The sequence below is a fragment of the Bombina bombina genome, chromosome 6 (assembly GCF_027579735.1).
Source record: "Bombina bombina isolate aBomBom1 chromosome 6, aBomBom1.pri, whole genome shotgun sequence".
NCBI lineage: Eukaryota > Metazoa > Chordata > Amphibia > Anura > Bombinatoridae > Bombina > Bombina bombina.
This window is the reverse complement of record NC_069504.1, coordinates 687900443-687918347: the sequence shown is the minus strand read 5'-3', so window position 1 is coordinate 687918347 and position 17905 is coordinate 687900443.

The window sequence follows — 17905 nt, the reverse complement described above, 5'->3', positions numbered from 1 at the left end:
ATGGATTTCTTCAGCCGCCGCTTGGATCCAGACTTAAGCCCGAGGATGGACGTCACTCTTCAGCCCCCTGCTTGGGCTTGGATCAAGACATCGGAGGCTCTTCTGGACAGATCGGGACCCGGTGAGGTGAAGATAAGGTAGGAAGATCTTCAGGGGCTTAGTGTTAGGTTTATTTAAGGGGGGTTTGGGTTAGATTAGGGGTATGTGGGTGGTGGGTTGTAATGTTGGGGGGGGGGTATTGTATGTGTTTTTTTTACAGGCAAAAGAGCTGAATTCTTTGGGGCATGCCCCGCAAAGGGCCCTGTTCAGGGCTGGTAAGGTAAAAGAGCTTTGAACTTTTTTTAATTTAGAATAGGGTAGGGCATTTTTTTATTTTGGGGGGATTTGTTATTTTATTAGGGGGCTTAGAGTAGGTGTAATTAGTTTAAAATTGTTGTAATATTTTTCTAATGTTTGTAAATATTTTTTTATTTTTTGTATCTTAGTTCTTTTTTATTTTTTGTACTTTAGTTAGTTTATTTCATTGTATTTATTTGTAGGTATTGTATTTAATTAATTTATTGATAGTGTAGTGTTAGGTTTAATTGTAACTTAGGTTAGGATTTATTTTACAGGTAATTTTGTAATTATTTTAACTATTTTAGCTATTAAATAGTTCTTAACTATTTAATAGCTATTGTACCTGGTTAAAATAAATACAAAGTTACCTGTAAAATAAATATAAATCCTAAAATAGCTATAATATAATTATAATTTATATTGTAGCTATATTAGGATTTATTTTACAGGTAAGTATTTAGCTTTAAATAGGAATAATTTAGTTAATAAGAGTTAATTTATTTCGTTAGATTTAAATTATATTTAAGTTAGGGGGGTGTTAGACTTATTACATTTATTAGAATAGCGGTGAGCTCCAGTCGGCAGATTAGGGGTTAATGTTTGAAGTTAGGTGTCGGCGATGTTAGAGAGGGCAGATTAGGGGTTAATACTATTAATTATAGGGTTATTGAGGCGGGAGTGAGGCGGATTAGGGGTTAATAACTTTATTATAATAGCGGTGCGGTCCGCTCGGCAGATTAAGGGTTAATAAGTGTAGGCAGGTGGAGGCGACGTTGAGGGGGGCAGATTAGGGGTTAATAAATATAATATAGGGGTCGGCGGTGTTAGGGGCAGCAGATTAGGGGTACATAGCTATAATGTAGCTGGCGGCTGCGTGCGGACGGCAGATTAGGGGTTAATAATAATACGCAGGGGTCAGCGATAGTGGGAGCGGCAGATTAGGGGTTAATAAATATAATATAGGGGTCGGCGGTGTTAGGGGCAGCAGATTAGGGGTACATAGGGATAACGTAGTTGGCGGCAGTGTACGGAGCGGAAGATTAGGGGTTAAACATTTTTTATAGAGTTGCGGCGATGTGGGGGGGCCTCGGTTTAGGGGTACATAGGTAGTTTATGGGTGTTAGTGTACTTTAGAGCACAGTAGTTAAGAGCTTTATGAACCGGCGTTAGCCCAGAAAGCTCTTAACTACTGACTTTTTTCTGCGTCTGGAGTTTTGTCGTTAGAATTCTAACGCTCACTTCAGACACGACTCTAAATACCGGAGTTAGAAAGATCCCATTGAAAAGATAGGATACGCAATTGACGTAAGGGGATCTGCGGTATGGAAAAGTCACGGCTGGAAAGTGAGCGTTAGACCCTTTCCTGACTGACTCCAAATACCGGCGGTAGCCTAAAACCAGCGTTAGGAGCCTCTAGGCCTCAGTCTTTGTTACTGGAGGTGCCTGAAGATCACTTGGGTAATAGGAATTGAATGCTGAGGGATAGTATGGATTCGCTGATACATTTAATGCAGCTGAAGCCTTTTTTCTTTCACTGATCTTAATGGAAGTGAATGTGATGGGCTCCATACTTGCTTGTTTACAAGAGGTTGTGTGATTTGTGCATTGACACCTGAGCTGCTTATCCGCTGAATTGCATCTGTTCTGGCTAGAGCAATTGGATCACTATTGAGATAATATATAATTTGTGGTAGGGTGCACGTCATTCCAACCTCTGTCTTTATGAGCATTGCCTCCTTCCTCCTCCTCAACGGAGTTGTAGTGTTTTCCACTCTGGTTAAGAACATAATCACATGTTCGCTTCTCTGGGTAGTCTGATGCCACCAGACTGATAGAATATTCTAGGAGTTCTTCTGTATTGGCTAAGTACCTTTAATCTTGCCATGGCGACAGCTACTTTTTTGCAGTATTTCTAAATCTATTTCTTTTTTCACTGCTTCTAATTCTTTTTCCTTTTCCCATTTTGCTGCTTCTAATTCTTTTTCTTTCTCCTGTTTTGCTGCCTCCATTTTCAGTGTTGTTTCTTTTTTGCTAAAAGAGGCACGCACCATTGCAGCTTCTGCTTCTGCATGTGGTTTGATAATGGCTGAGCTTATAGATGAAGTAGTACTTCTAGATTTAGCAGAGCGAATTGTTGAAGCAGCATGCAGTGATCTGGATTCTAGCAAGTCTGCAGTCCTGCTTTCAACTGTTGCGAATATTCTTTGCACTAACTTCTTGCGCTGTAGATTAGATTCATTAAACTGGGTTTGAATTTGCACAGTTTCCTCAACATTAGTTTTTGATAGCAGATTAAAATATCTGCTTGACAACCTTTCATAATTTTCATAACAAGCATTAAGTCTGTCAGCAATCTTGCTTAACTGTTCTCTGTCATTAGGAGTTTCATTAGCTAAAGACAAACATTTTCTAACCTTCTCCCACATTTCATCCAATGCATCCACTAATTCATCTTTCTCAACTTGATAACTTTATATGACTTTCTCAGTGGGTTTTATTGTACTCTGTGGTCTAATGCTCTGCTCTTTCTCGTGTTACAGTAGCTTGTATTGCAAGTTCCTTTTCAGACATTTTGATTACCTAGATTATATATAATTTTAACTGCAGTAATACATTTCTTTGAAGAAAACTGACAATTTATAAAGTTCAGTATACACTTCTCAGCAGCAAATTATCTTGTGTGAGACAGTGCAAATGCTTAATGAAGACTTCCTTGTTAAATGCAGAAACATTTACTGAGCTGTGTTCAGCAAGTCATGTAGCTTTTCATTTAAATAAAGTCCTTTAGTTACACACTGAGCTGTGTTCAGTTTCACAAACATGAGTCTTTCTATTGAACATTAATAACTCTGAAGGTATTCTTTTTACTATTCTGACTTCATCTACTGTTTGCAAGATGACTGCCTTCTGATGGAAAGTTTAGACATGCAATCCTACTTACAGTTAGTAGAATCCAGCAGTAGCTTAACTCAGACAAATTCCACAGCAGAGATTTGTGAATCCTTCATGCTTTATTGTTGCAGGAGAAAGAATTCTGAGGTTTCAGAAGTGGTAAGGCCAGGAATTTTTTTTTGTCTATTCAAAGATATTAGCAGAAAGTTCTAGCAAACTTTACACAAAACAAAATGAAACTAAAATGGAGGCAGGAAGTGATCTCAAAAGGTTAGAGGTAGAACAGAGAATATACATTGAATTAAATACAATAATAAAACATAACACTAGAGGGAACACAATAACTAAAATAGCACTTAAAGATGTACATATGAAAATATGGACAGAACATGCATGCTTTCATATTTGTGTATGCCCGTCTGTCTTAGTGTGCACATATAGGTATGTGCACACTTATACACTCAATTTTTTAACAGACAAGGATTTTTTGGGGGTAATGGGATCTATATCATTTTAAAATAATTGATAAAATAGTTATCTGTGTCTGTTTTACCACATCCCTATAACATTTTGTGAAGAGGCTGTACAAGGATGTTTTGTCTTTTTTTGGGGGGGGGGGCAGCAAACTATATATTCGCCTGTGTAGCCTAAAATCCTAGCACCGGCCCTGTAGCGACTCTGTGGGTTGAAATAAGGAATGGGGGAAAAATCCTAAAAAATTATTACTAGGAATATGCTACAAGCCCCCTAACATTAGTGACATGGAGGAGACCCAACTACTAATGCAAATAGGAAAGGCTGCTAATAACAGTGCTCAAATTATGGGATATTTTAACTTCCCCAACATAACCTAGACAAATGAAACTAGTAATTCAGCTAAGCGAGATAGATTTTTAAACTCTCTTATGGAGCCAACTAGGTATATTGGATTTAGTGCTGTCAGACAATACAGATATAATATCAAACAGAAGTCAAAGAACATTTGGTTAACAGTGATCATAACTTAGTCTCATTTGAAATTGCTTTCCATAAGCAGTGTCTTTAAGGTTTAACTAAGACTTTTAATTTTAGAAAGCCAAATTCAATTTTTTATGTAAATCGTTTGTGGCTAAATAAAAATGTGTTAAGAGGGGGGCGTGTCCGAGCATCGGGCATGACTGGTCACAGAAATCAAGAGCTCCAGGTTTCAGATTGATAATCCACCAGTTATCCACTGATCTTTCAGACATCTACACTATCAAAAGCTGGAGATTCATATCAGAAGTATTACTGATCTGTTAATACTAATAATTTTCCCGAGTTGCCTAGATAGCAACTCTGAATCAGAAAATTGGAGGTTGAGGTGGTGGCCTACGCTGACGACTAACAACACCCCCCCCTTTGGGTTCCGAGGTTAAGTAAGTTAAACTATACTGCTGCATTTCCCTTATGAACCACAGAGAAGGAGAACCCTTTACTATGACAGATGGCAAATTTAGCTCACTTAAGGCTCTTGAAGACTTGATCCAGATCTGTTTTGAGAGCCTCAAGAGGACCATTGCAGATGTGTGCCTCCCAGGCCTTCCCGGTGCAGCAAAGGATGTTTCCCACACTTCGTTGGAAGGTATAGATAATGACTAGGTCCTTGGTGACATACCTAAGATTACGCTGCTGGAGGACATGGAGGAGACGGAGCTGTGCTGGCAGCAACCCCCATAAACAGGAAGTGTTATTATTCTGGAGAATGATGATCACCTAGATCCGGTAGCTAATACGTGCTGTGATGAGCTCAGCTAACTAGGTTTGTGCCACCTTGTTCAGCTTCCCTTCCTCCACTAATTTTGAGCGTTAAGCGGTGGTGACAGGTGGAGTGGACACTTGAGCTGGAGGCCTTCAAGTGGAGATGGAGTGTTCCGCAGAATAGAAGTGAACTAGACTAGATGTCATGATGCCGAGCACAGCCCGAGTGTTTTCTGCTTCATATGCTGTGGGTCTGGATTCCTTTATTATATATGAACATATATTTTTAAAGCAGAATTTCTTACGCCTAAAGGTTAAGACCTGAACATACTTTGAAGAATAATTTGGAAGTGGGACAAATAGTTATTGTTTTTCTGTCAGCTACAATATAGAATATAAGGGGTAACAAACCAGGACATGAATATTGTTATAGCTGTTCAAATTACTGTTATTACTCTTCAATACAATACCTGTTTTATCGTTAGCCATAATTATTACTACATTTTTAAGGGCTGGGCTTATGCATACACTTAGGTCCTGAACTTGCTAATATTTGAATGCCCCATCAAAGGTCTCTTAAGTCTTAAATTACCAGGGCTCTCCTCCTAAACTATTGTGTAACTTTCCTTAATGTTCTATGTAATAACAATTAATTATATCAGGTCGCTAGACCCCTTATATATAAGCAATGTGATAATCTTGAGGTCCAAGAGTGACCTCCTATTTAGCAGGGGAATTCTATGGGGAAAAATAGAGGTTTCAGCTATACCTCTCATGTTCTAGAGGTTCTTATTTAATATCTAACCTTGATGTTGATGGTTGCACAAGTATAATGTTATATCTTAAATTGGAGATTTCAGAACCATATAATTAATGATAACTATTATAATTAACACAGTATACAGCTCCTATAATTTTCTCATCAAGCTCAAAAGCCCTATATAATATTGTACCATTATATAGTTAATGTTAGATCTTACTATTATCATTTTCACATTGTATAGCTCTTGTATCATTATCCTCTCACTAGGCCCAAAAGAGGCCTTTCAGTATTACTAGTCTCCCGAACATAGCATTGACAAATGAGGTTAGGTCCATGAATGACCCTCCTGACCAGTGGGAGGACCTCATATTGCAAAGACATTTCAGCCTTATAGGTCACTATTGTTTATAGGATAATAATTATCTTTTTCCTTGTACCTTCAACATAGTACAGCTTATTGTGCAACCTGTTTTACCTAAAAGATACTGTTGTTTATGTTTCTTGAATGTTTGTTTTGACATTGCTAAAAACCTCAATAAAATGTGATTTAAAAAACAAATGTGTTAATAGAAATTAGGAAAAAACATAGGACATTTAAATTATTCAAAGAAAATAGTACATACTCAACATACCAAATATATAAGGAATATAATAAAGCATGCAAAAAAGCAATCAAATTAGCCCAAATTAAAAATGAAAGATTAAATGCAAAGGACTCTAAGTCAAACCCTAAAAGTTTTTTTAAGTACATAAATGGCAAAAATTCTAAGAAGGAAATATTAAGGACATTAATATGTGTGAAGGGTAGCATGAATAACTGTGACAGGGAGAGGGCTGAGGTACTAAACAAATTATTTTCTTCAGTATACAAAAGAATGGGGGATCCTTTAAAACAAACTAGAACATATAAGCCCATATCATTAACTGGGCTATCTCTAGAGGATATCAGGAAAAAAATGGATACTATTAAGGTAAATAAAACTCCAGGCCCAAATGGAATATACCGAAGGGTTTTATGGGAACTAAGCACTGTTATAAAAAAGTCTCTACTCTTATATTTTCAAGACTCATTATCCACAGGACTGGTGTAAAACTAATGTGGTGCCACTCTTTGAAAAGGGAAGCAGGGCTGATCCAGGAAGCTATAGACCTGTTAGTTTGACATCAATAGTGGGAAAGATACTTGAAGGGATTATAAGGGATTATATTGATGAGTATATTTGTGTTAATAAGATTATGAGTTCAAATCAGCATGGTTTTAGAAATATATCATGTCAAACTAATCTAATTTGATTTTATGAGAAAGTAAGTAAGAATATAGATAAACGGTAATCAGTTGATGTGATATTCTTGGATTTTGCAAAGGCATTTGAAACAGTGCCATATGATAGATTAATGTACAAAATTAAGGGACAGGGAATATCTGAAAATGTTAGCTCATGGATTAATAACTGGATGAAAGACATGTAGTAGTAAACAGTTCATACTCAGATTAAACAAAGGTAATCAGTGGAGTCCCCCAGGAATCAGTACTGGGCCCTGTTCTTTTTAATATATTTATTAATGACTTGGAGCAAGGATTAAATAGCAACATCTCTATTTTTGCAGATGATACAAAGTTGTGCAAGGTCATTAGATCAGAGCAGGATGAACTTGCTTCTCAAGGGGATCTGCAAAAGTTAGAAGAATGGGCAGGCAAATTGAATATGACATTACGGGAAAAACCTTAAATATGGAGTGCAGTTTTAGGGACCGATCTCAAAAAAGACATTGCAAACTTAGAAAGAGTTCAGAGAAGGGCCACAAAGCTATTAATACAAATGGAGGATTTAAGCGATGATGAGAGCCTAGTCAAACTTGGTCTGTTTTCTCTAGAAAAGAAAGGCGCTTGAGAGGTGACATAATTACTTTATATAAATATGTTCAAGGCCCAAATACAGAGAAGCTCTGTTTATTCCAAGAAAATTGTTTGCGACAAGAGGACACAATTTAAAGCTGGAGAAAAGGAGACTTAATCTCCTGCAATAGAAACGTTTTTTCACTGTAAGAGCAATAAAATTGTTAAACTCACTATCAAAGAAGGTAGTGAATGCTAATACATTAGGTATATTTAAAAATGGTTTAAATACATTTCTGGCTAGAACAGAATTCAGGGATATGATTGCTTGTGTTAAATGGGTCACCCTTGTAATGGGATTAATTTAAGCTCAACTGGAACTTTTTTGTTAGTATATTAGGTTTGTATAGTTTGAACTCGATGGACTTCAGTCTTTTTTCAACCTCATCTACTATGTTACTATTTAAAGGCAGCTTGTCACTTGCTTTTATTGCTTTATCTGCCTGGCAGATGGGATCATCTGCACCTTCCGTTAAATCAGTCTCATTTACATACTCCAAGCCTGTGCTTGATTTGAAATGAGGGGCTTTTATTTTTGGCTACGTTTTTCCTCTGCTCCATGGCACTTTGATAGGGTGCTTATGGTAAAGCACCTCCAAGGGAGATCTGCCAAGTACAATGAAAAGTGTCACTGGTGGTCAGCCTTTAAATGTAAAAGAGTGCATCATAAGGTGGGCAAAGAGACAAAAAGATCAAAATCTTCCCAGGTTAAGAAGAGTTGTCCCGTATTGGTTAAGAAGTCCTCTCTAGAGGGACAGCTCAGCTCACCTAGGCCCTGTCTGCATTCATTGAGGCTAGTGGTGGTGTGTCACCATGAAGGACTGTAATGTCAAGGGGATCCTTGACTCTCATATAGGCATCAGCTTTTTAGTAAGAGATCACATTTACCCTGTTGTAGTCCCAAGTTAATATAATCGTCAGACGCAGTGACTGGACCTGTGTCATGGGCTCACCTCCTGTGTTCAACTAGCTCCCAGTTGTGCATTGCCTACCTTTCAAAAAATGATACCAAGAAAATGAAACAAGTTTGATAGTACAAGTGAATGAACAAGAGGCTAAAAACTGTATGCCCTATCTGAATCATAAAAGAAAAATTTAGGCTTGCACGTCCCTTTAAGTGGGGACAAAAAAACACACAATCAAAAAAACTTGTGTTTTCTTCTATGCCAAAAGGTTTATTTTTTTTCTATGACATTTTTTAAGAGTTTACTTGCTACATGTGTTGCAGTCAAAGGGGGGGGGGGGGGCGACACACATTTGCGTAGCATAGACACTTTAGCTCACCTAGGCTATGACTGCATTGTTTGTGGCTAGTGGTGGTGTGTCACCAGGGAGGACTGCGATGTCACAGAGGTCCTTGGTTCTCATAAGCATCAGCTCTTGAGTCAGAGATCACATTTGCCCTGTTGTAGTCCCAAGTTAACATCATCACAGCATTAAGCAACATGGCTCAGAAGACAGGCAGAGTGCGTTCCGTTCTGTTAGCGGGCCTCAAGCCCATGATCTTTTTTTGCACAGTCCTGCCTCTCCCCTGTCGTGGTACAGTGCCATCAATGGCACCTCTGGTACTTTAAGAGCTTGCAACCCCCAAATTATCTTTTATGATTAGGATAGAGCATACCATTTAAAAAACTTTCCAATGGACGTCTATCTATTTTGCTTTGTTCTTTTGGTAGCTTTTGTTGAAAAGCATACCTAGGTAGGCTTTGAAACAGCAATGCACCCCTGGGAGCAAGCTGCTGATCAGAAACTGGACATGTGTGCCCCTTGCCGTTGGCTCACTGGCTGTAGCAACTGGAGGTGTGTGCCTTTCGTCATTGGCTAACCTGTAGAGGCTGCACTGTGTGCCTCATGTTGTTGGCTCGCTAGATGCAGTGACTGGACCTGTGTGCATCTTGTCGTTGGCTCACCACCTGTGTTCAGCTAGCTCCCAGTTGTGCATTGTCAACCTTTCAACAAAGCATTCCAGGAATTGCACGTCCCTTTTAACCCTTTAACAACTCATATCGTACAGGGTACGTCTTGCACAAGCTGGTCTTTAAAGACCAGAGACGTACCCTGTACGACATTGGGGTTTAAAGCGGCTGGAAGCGATCCTGATCGCTTCCAGCTGCTTTCTGGTTATTGTAGTGATGCCTCGATATCGAGGCATCCTGCAATAACACTTCTTACCCCTCCGGTGCAGAGAGAGCCACTCTGTGGCCCTCTCTGCACCGGACATCGATGGCTGAAAATCATTGGTGGGTGAGAGCAAAAGTGGGAGGCGGGTGGGCGGCCATCGATGGCTCTTATGATTAAGAGGGGGGCGGGATCGGGGGGTGGCCGTCAGGGGCGTTGCCATCGGGGGCACGCACGGACGCGCGCGTGCACGGGAGGTGGCGGGCGGGCGCGTGCACGGGGAGGGAGCGGGTGGGAACCGCTGCACTACAGAAAAAAAACTTCTAAGTGGGAGAAAGGGGGGAGGGAATGGGTTAAAAAGTTGCGAAGGGATCTGGGAGGGGGGATGGTCTTTTTGGGGGGGAAGCTACACTACAGCAAAAAAAAATATATATATATATATTTTTGTATAAACTGGGTACTGGCAGACAGCTGCCAGTACCCAATATGGCACCAAATAAGGTAGAGGGGGAGGGTTAGAGAGCTGTTTGGGGGGGATCAGGGAGGTTGGGGGCTAAGGGGGGGACTCTACACAGCAGCATATGTAAATATGGTTAAAAAAAGGAAAAAAAAGAGATACCTTTTTATTTTAGTACTGGCAGATTTTCTGCCAGTACTTAAGATGGCGGGTACAATTGTGGGGTGGGGGAGGGAAGAGAGCTGTTTGGGAGGGATCAGGGGGTGTGATGTGTCAGGTGGGAGGCTGATCTCTACACTAAAGCTAAAATTAACCCTGCAAGCTCCCTACAAGCTAGCTAATTAACCCCTGCACTGCTGGGCATAATACATGTGTGATGCTCAGTGGCATTTTGTGGCCTTCTAATTACGAAAAAGCAACGCCAAAGCCATATATGTCTGATATTTCTGAACAAAGGGGATCCCAGAGAAGCATTTACAACCATTTATGCCATAATTGCATAAGTTGTTTGTAAATAATTTCAGTGAGAAACCTAAAGTTTGTGAAAAAATTTGTGAAAAAGTGAACGATTTTATTTATTTGATCGCATTTGGCGGTGAAATGGTGGCATGAAATATACCAAAATGGGCCTTGATTAATACTTTGGGATGTCTTCTAAAAAAAGATATACATGTCAAGGGATATTCAGGGATTCCTGAAAGATATCAGTGTTCCAAGTAACTAGTGCTAAATTTGAAAAAAAGTGGTTTGGAAATAGCAAAGTGCTATTTGTATTTATTGCCCTATAACTTGCAAAAAAAGCAAAGAACATGTAAACATTGGGTATTTCTAAACTCAGGACAAAATTTAGAAACTATTTAGCATGGATGTTTTTTGGTGGTTGTAGATGTGTAATAGATTTTGGGGGTCAAAGTTAGAAAAAGTTAGTTTTTTTCCATTTTTTCCTCATATTTTTTTTTTTTGTAATTTATAAGATATGATGAAAATAATGGTATATTTAGAAAGTCTGTTTAATGGCGAGAAAAACTGTATATAATATGTGTGGGTACAGTAAATGAGTAAGAGGAAAATTACAGCTAAACACAAACACCGCAGAAATGTAAAAATAGCCCTGGTCCTTAAGGGAATGAAATTGAAAAATGGCCTTGTCCTTAAGGGGTTAAGTGGCACAAAAAAGCAAATAAACAAAAAAAATTGTGTTTTCTTCTATGCTGAAAGGTTTATTTTCTTTCTATGACATTTATCATTGCACAAGCAGTTCTGGTGAACTGCTTGTGCAATGCCGCCCCCTGCAGATGCACGACCAATCGGCCGCTAGCAAGGGGTGTCAATCAGCCCGATCGTATAGGATTGGCTGGATTGAAGACCGCAGCCTCAGAGGCAGCGGACAGCTGCTTCATAACCGCTGTTTCCAGCGAGCCTGAAGACTTGCGCAGAAACAGGGACATCAAGCTCCATTCGGAGCCTGATAATTTGGCCCCGTAATCTATGTTCTTAAGTTATGTGAGGGTTGATTCTGACCCCAAATAGCCTGCTTAAGTTGTAACCTTGAATAAAGTGTGAATCTGTGTAGCTTTAGACTTCCTTGATCAAAAAAAAAATCTTAATCTCACAGGCCGCAAGTCCTTGGTAAAGTTGCCACCAAAGTTTTCATCGTGCAGCAGTCGGAGAAGCTCGCCAGCAGTGTGCTCCATCTAAAGGCAGCTTAGCGTGGCAGCCAGATATTAGGTGTGCTTGTCCCCTGCTTTCATTGCTTTACCTGCATGGTCGGTTTGCTCATTTGCACCTTTTGTTAAATCGTTCTCATTTACATACTCCCAGCCTGCACGTCATTTGAAATGAGGAGCTTTTAAGTTGGGTTAAATTTTTCCGGCGCTCAATAGCACTTTGATAGGGTGCTCATGGCAATGCACCTTAGAGAGAGATCTACCAAGTACAGACAAAAGTGCCGCTGGTGGCCAGCCTTAAAGAGCCTGCTTCGCTTCAAGTGTAAGAGAGTGCGTCGTGAGGTGGGCAAAGGGATAGAAAAAAAAGATCAGTCTTCCCAGGTTGAGAATACTTGTCCTGTATTGGCTTACAGGTCCCCTCTAGAGTGACAACTTAGCTCAGCTAGGTTCTGCCTGCATTGTGTGTGGCTAGTGGTGGTGTGTCACCATGGAGGACTGTGATGTCACAGAGGTCCTTGGTTCTCATATAGGCATCAGCTCTTGAGTCAGAGATCACATTTGCCCTGTTGTAATCCCAAGTTAACATCATCACAGCATTAAGCAACATGGCTCAGAAGACAGGCAGAGTGTGTTCAGTTCTTTTAGCGGGCCTCAAGCCCATGATCTTTTTTGTAAAATACTGCCTCTCGCCTCTCATGGTACAGTGCCTTCAATGTCACCTCTGGTACTTTAAGAGCTTGACACCCCCAAATTGCCTTTCATGATTTAAAAGACTTTCCAATGGACTTCTATTTTGCTTTGTTTTTTTGGTAGCTTTTGGTACCGGGAGAATTTTACAAAATCCTAAAAGATGAGATAGCAGCAGAGTTAGCAGTTTTCTACAATGGTGTTTTTTCATGTAAGACCTCTCTAAACAGATAGCAGAAGCAAAAAGGATTTAATCTCTCCAATGTCTTTATTCATGCTGCCACAGTTGACAGCAGGACCGGCTCTGAAAACTGTGGAAGATTTGTTATCACTGAGCAAACCACTGAGGACATGGAGACATATGTATAAATGGCTAAGCGGCAACAACATGTTTTCTAATATTATTCCACTTCAGGGTAATCTGGACTTTCCAGTGGGTTATGCTACCAGACCATTTTTGATCTGGAGGGATAGGGGCATCAGGTCCTTACAGCATATAATCTCAAATGACCAGGGAGAGATTAGGTCATTAGAGGAACTTAAACATTCCAGTTACTATTAACATCACATCATTTTGCATACCTGCAGATCAAACATTTTGTGGGTAGGCTCTTTCAATTGAAGAAGTTCTCAGATGCACACAATAAAGTGGATGTGTGGGTCTCTTTGTTTAATAGAGGTACCACTCTATTTCTTTTATGTATAAATATTTGTTAGAGATCTGAGAGAGATAAAATACTGATAGTGTGGCTCAGAATTAGTCAGGGCTGCTTGCAGATAGAATCTCTTTCAATATCATTTTAAATAGCATACAGTAAACGGAGGCTACTTTGTCCATGGAGCTTTTGAGAATCACGTATAAAATTATTTCATAGGGCATATATCACCCCCAAGTCTGGAAGTAAGATCTAGATAATATTTTTACAAAGTGCAGATTTCCCAACCCTGATTTTTTGCACCTAGTCAGACGCTGCCCATGTGTTAGGAGGTTTTAAGCCATCTTCGACCACTGGTTACAGATTGTGACTTAAGACTCCATACAGTTAGATGACAACAATATATTTGGTTTAGATTTGCGAAAATACCTGAAACAACATAGGGCATTTATAATCACCACTATCCTTTTGGCTAGGAAACTGATTCTTAAGTACTGGTTTCCTGGAAGGCTCCTTCTCTTAGAGAACTAAAAGAAAGTGTTTTGACTCAGCTGACAACAGAACAATGGGATACACTCTATGACCCATTAAAGAGAACTAGAGTCTTTCTACAAAAGTTGGAACCATGTATTCTTTCTTTGCCACAAGCAAGTCATAAACATATTACATTCCCCTTAAAGAACACTGACTGCGTTATGGAAAGACAATTAAGAGGACAGTGGACCTTTAAGTTGACTGGAGGTACCAGTGGCAAGACTGGATGATAGCTAGGTCTAATGGAGTTCCCAGTAGGCACATAATTGTTATTTAGAGGCTTAACATAAAGTTGTTAAGTTTTGTTTTGTGATTTTCTTTTGACATAAAATTCTCTCCAGGAATGAATCAACGTTTCTCTTATGGACTCTGACCACCAAGGACTGGCATCTTACGATATTATTGTAACTATGTTATGAAATTGTATTTGTCCATAATGTTGTCCTTGTAATTCTGTTCTTGACCATCGTTCCTGGAGAGTATTGTTATAAATAAAGTTTATAAAAAAATAAAGATATTGCTGACATTATGCACACCAAAACTTGGCAAAAGCTTGCATCAGGTTTATTTTTTAGGGGTGGGAGAACAAGGCAGCTGGGTGGAACACTACCGCCACTACCATCTGCACCATTCCTATGCTGGAACAACCGTTCCCATAATGCTGCACAGCTCAATGAAGCTGCAGTTGCCAGGGAGCTATGTGACATCAGTGAGGCGCACGATACTTGGTCATTTGATCTTGTAGTGGGACTGTCTATGTGGGGAGAACGGAGAATCGGAAAAAGTATTTTGTTTCTGCCCTTCAACCGCTAGCAATGAACTGCATTGCACTAGCACATGTAACTGTGAGGACAGTGTGAGATGAGAGGGCTCAATATTTGGTTAATACGGATCATGGTAGTGGTAGAGCCTTGCACCTCTCTGTCTCTTGCTGAAATGTGCTTTATATGTCAGCTAGATGTTACTTGATTTAAAAAAAAATGGTACAAAACTTTATTTTTACATTGATCTAGATGAGAAGCACTTTCCTTTGCAAACTGTTTCTTGAAATTGTTAAGCAGCTTGTGCTGTTTACTAAACCTAAGCATTTTCTGCATTTGGTAATAAAACTGTTTTTTTATTTGCTTAAAGGGACATGAAACCCAAAAATATTCTTGGGTGATTCAGATAGATCACACATATTTTTAAACAGCTTTCCAATTTACATCTATTGTACGTTGTGCTTCATTCTCTTGGTATGCTTTATTGAAGCAATACACTACTGGGAGCCACTGCCACCACATCAATGGGAACACATAGCAATTATATATATTTTTTTACACATTATGTATTACATCTTATTCTACATTTGTCTTTAGTAATGATAACCCCATATGAAAGTCTGTGCTACATGTTTATGTTCCAAGTACCGCAAATAAGCATCTATAATTACTTTAAATATACCAGCACCTCTGATGTATTTTTTTAATATTAGTTAAAGAGACAGTATTAAGATCTTCATAGAGACAACATACAATCAGGACCAACCTCACTAGGTCTAGTTAGATATAACAAGATAAGGCAAATGGACACATACTTAACTAGATAGTATATAGGACTCAGAAAACCACAATACATCACTCCTCATGTTTGTCAGGGTGCCAGGAATCAGACTGAGACGAGAAGTGCAAAAATAATCACACCTTTATTAATAGCAAAAAAAATAATAAAAAGTCCACAAGTCAAATAACAAGCCAGGAATCAAAATCAGAGCTGGGGGGGGGGGCAGAGCTAACTAGCAGAGGGAGCAGACGTGTTTGTCTGTGGCTCTGCTACCAATATCACATACCAAAGCAATATAATAAGATTTTATATCCATTAGCTAAACTTGGGGGGCTGTTCCCTATACGGAGGAAAGCAATCTCTCTAAAACTTTATTTGAACAAAATCTCAAGCATCTTTAATGACCTCTGCAAAATGACGAACTGTCTGAGTTCCCATGTGGTGGTAGAAATCGCTTGATATATGCCTACACTCTTACTTGGGGTCACCCACTGCACCTTCAATCATGGCCGAGCTTTCAGATCTACTACAGGCATCGCTAGAGAAAATGATGCAGAAGATTGACTACAACTTTTACGATCTGAGGCTTGCACTTAGAGAGCAGCGTGGAGAAGCGGTTAAGGCTGCTTCTAAAATGGCGACTATCACGGATCCAAATGAGTGCGATGAAACTTCACAGCCTAAGAACAGAGCACCAACACTGGGATTACAAATACCGCAGACCTGCGTGGATCTTCCCGCTCAGAATGTATGTGCGGTTGCAGAGAGGAGCCTTGCAACTGAAAGAAGCCTAGTGTTGATAGAGCCGGATAGAGATGTGCAAGATGCCGGAGACGGTACTCCATGGGTCATTACCGCTTTAAGCCAGACAGGAGACTCACGCTATTCCCTGGAGAGCTGGTTTCAGGATTACACATTGGCTCCAGATACTCTGCAGTATGCTCCGGACAATGTTAGTGTTGCGCTTACGGTGCTGGGAGAGAAAAATGCATGGAGCCCGTCCATTTTTACAGGACATGTACAAGGTACTTTTTGCTCAGATCTAGAGACACAGATGGAGCGGAACATGTACATGGATGTTCAAATCTGGAGTTCAGAATTATTGGGAGTCTTTGATAACATGGTCACTGATTTGGGGCATGATATCCAGACGGCACTACACTACAGGCACACTAGCAGAGCCGGAATAGGATAGCTATGAATTATGCTCTATCTAGCGCAGTGGCGCCCAGGGGAGCCATAACCTAATATCACTTCATAGGTAGATACTTGTGCGTGTAACAGAAGGCAGTGCAACTCCCGTAAACAGTTTAAACTGCCCCATTTTGATATATCTTGGGTGTCTAGGAACTTGGCATGTGGGTTTATTAGGGATGTCAGAATACGCTATATGTTTAATATAAAATTGTAGGTGGAGTTATTGTGTTTTGAATTGCTTCAGCTTTATGCTTTTGCTATCGGTGAAACAGTCAGAATCCTAAAGGAAGACCCGACAGTCTGAAGAATGGGAAACTGTAAATCTCTCATATATTTAGAAATCAACTAACAGTCGCTAACATGTATCTTGCTCTTTTTTGCTGGGACCTCTCCTGTGCTCCCTGCCTTTATTTAGTAGCCCACAGCATAACAATACTAAGTCAATGATAGCAGTTGAGTAGCCTCTATTCGGGTAGATTCATTATGCGGTCTACTTTGTGAAAATCACAGTTATTAAGACGTTACTTATGATTTCTTTTTTTCTTTACCAAATATGCCAGTTTACATGGTGCTTATGATATTGGGGATGTGCCTCTTATTATTTGGGTATCTGTGCTTATGCTACTGGGGTATAAGTGTTATGTTCTAGTTAGATTAATATATATAATGAGTCTGATGATATCCAGGAGCTAATACAGTAGAAAATTTAATGCTAGGTCCACTCATATGGGCCATTATATGTGTCCACCAGTATGCCCTTTAACCCCATCTAGCCCAAGCAGTGCCAAGGTCTCTCCCCCCGCGGTAGTCCTTTAGCAGTGCACTATGAGAGCCGCCAGCGGCCGAGGTGGCTTATTAGAGAGTCATACGCATCAATTCTGCTGGGGAGGTGGAACATACTGTATAAGGTTGGACAGGCTGGGTGTATATGTAGATGGCTTCAGTTTAGCTTCTAACTATCATTTTAGATACCATTCACCCCCCATGAGTAATGCATTGTACAGGTGTAATTATGTAACTGACAGCAGATATCTTAAAACAGACCCATCGGAAGATTATGCATAATTTCTTTGCCCGAGATCACATGTATGCACACATGTATGCATAATTTCTTTGCCCGAGATCACATGTATGCATAATAGGCTAATAGATGTATATAAAATATTTTTTCCTAATATCACTGATAAGAAATGTTAGTAATGGATCAGTACTGTTTATATTCGAACCCCCTTACCCCCCCCCCCGGGCTAATGTGAGGCTTTGGGGGTAACATTAGTTATACACCAAATTTGGTGAATGTTCCCGGCGGTATTAATCCGCCTCCTTCTACTTATTTATGTTTCTAAATCATGCCTATGAGTGGCTGTATATCATTATAGTTCCCTCCAGCACTACAAGCTATTAGAGATAGGTCGATGAGTGACCTACCATTCTAGA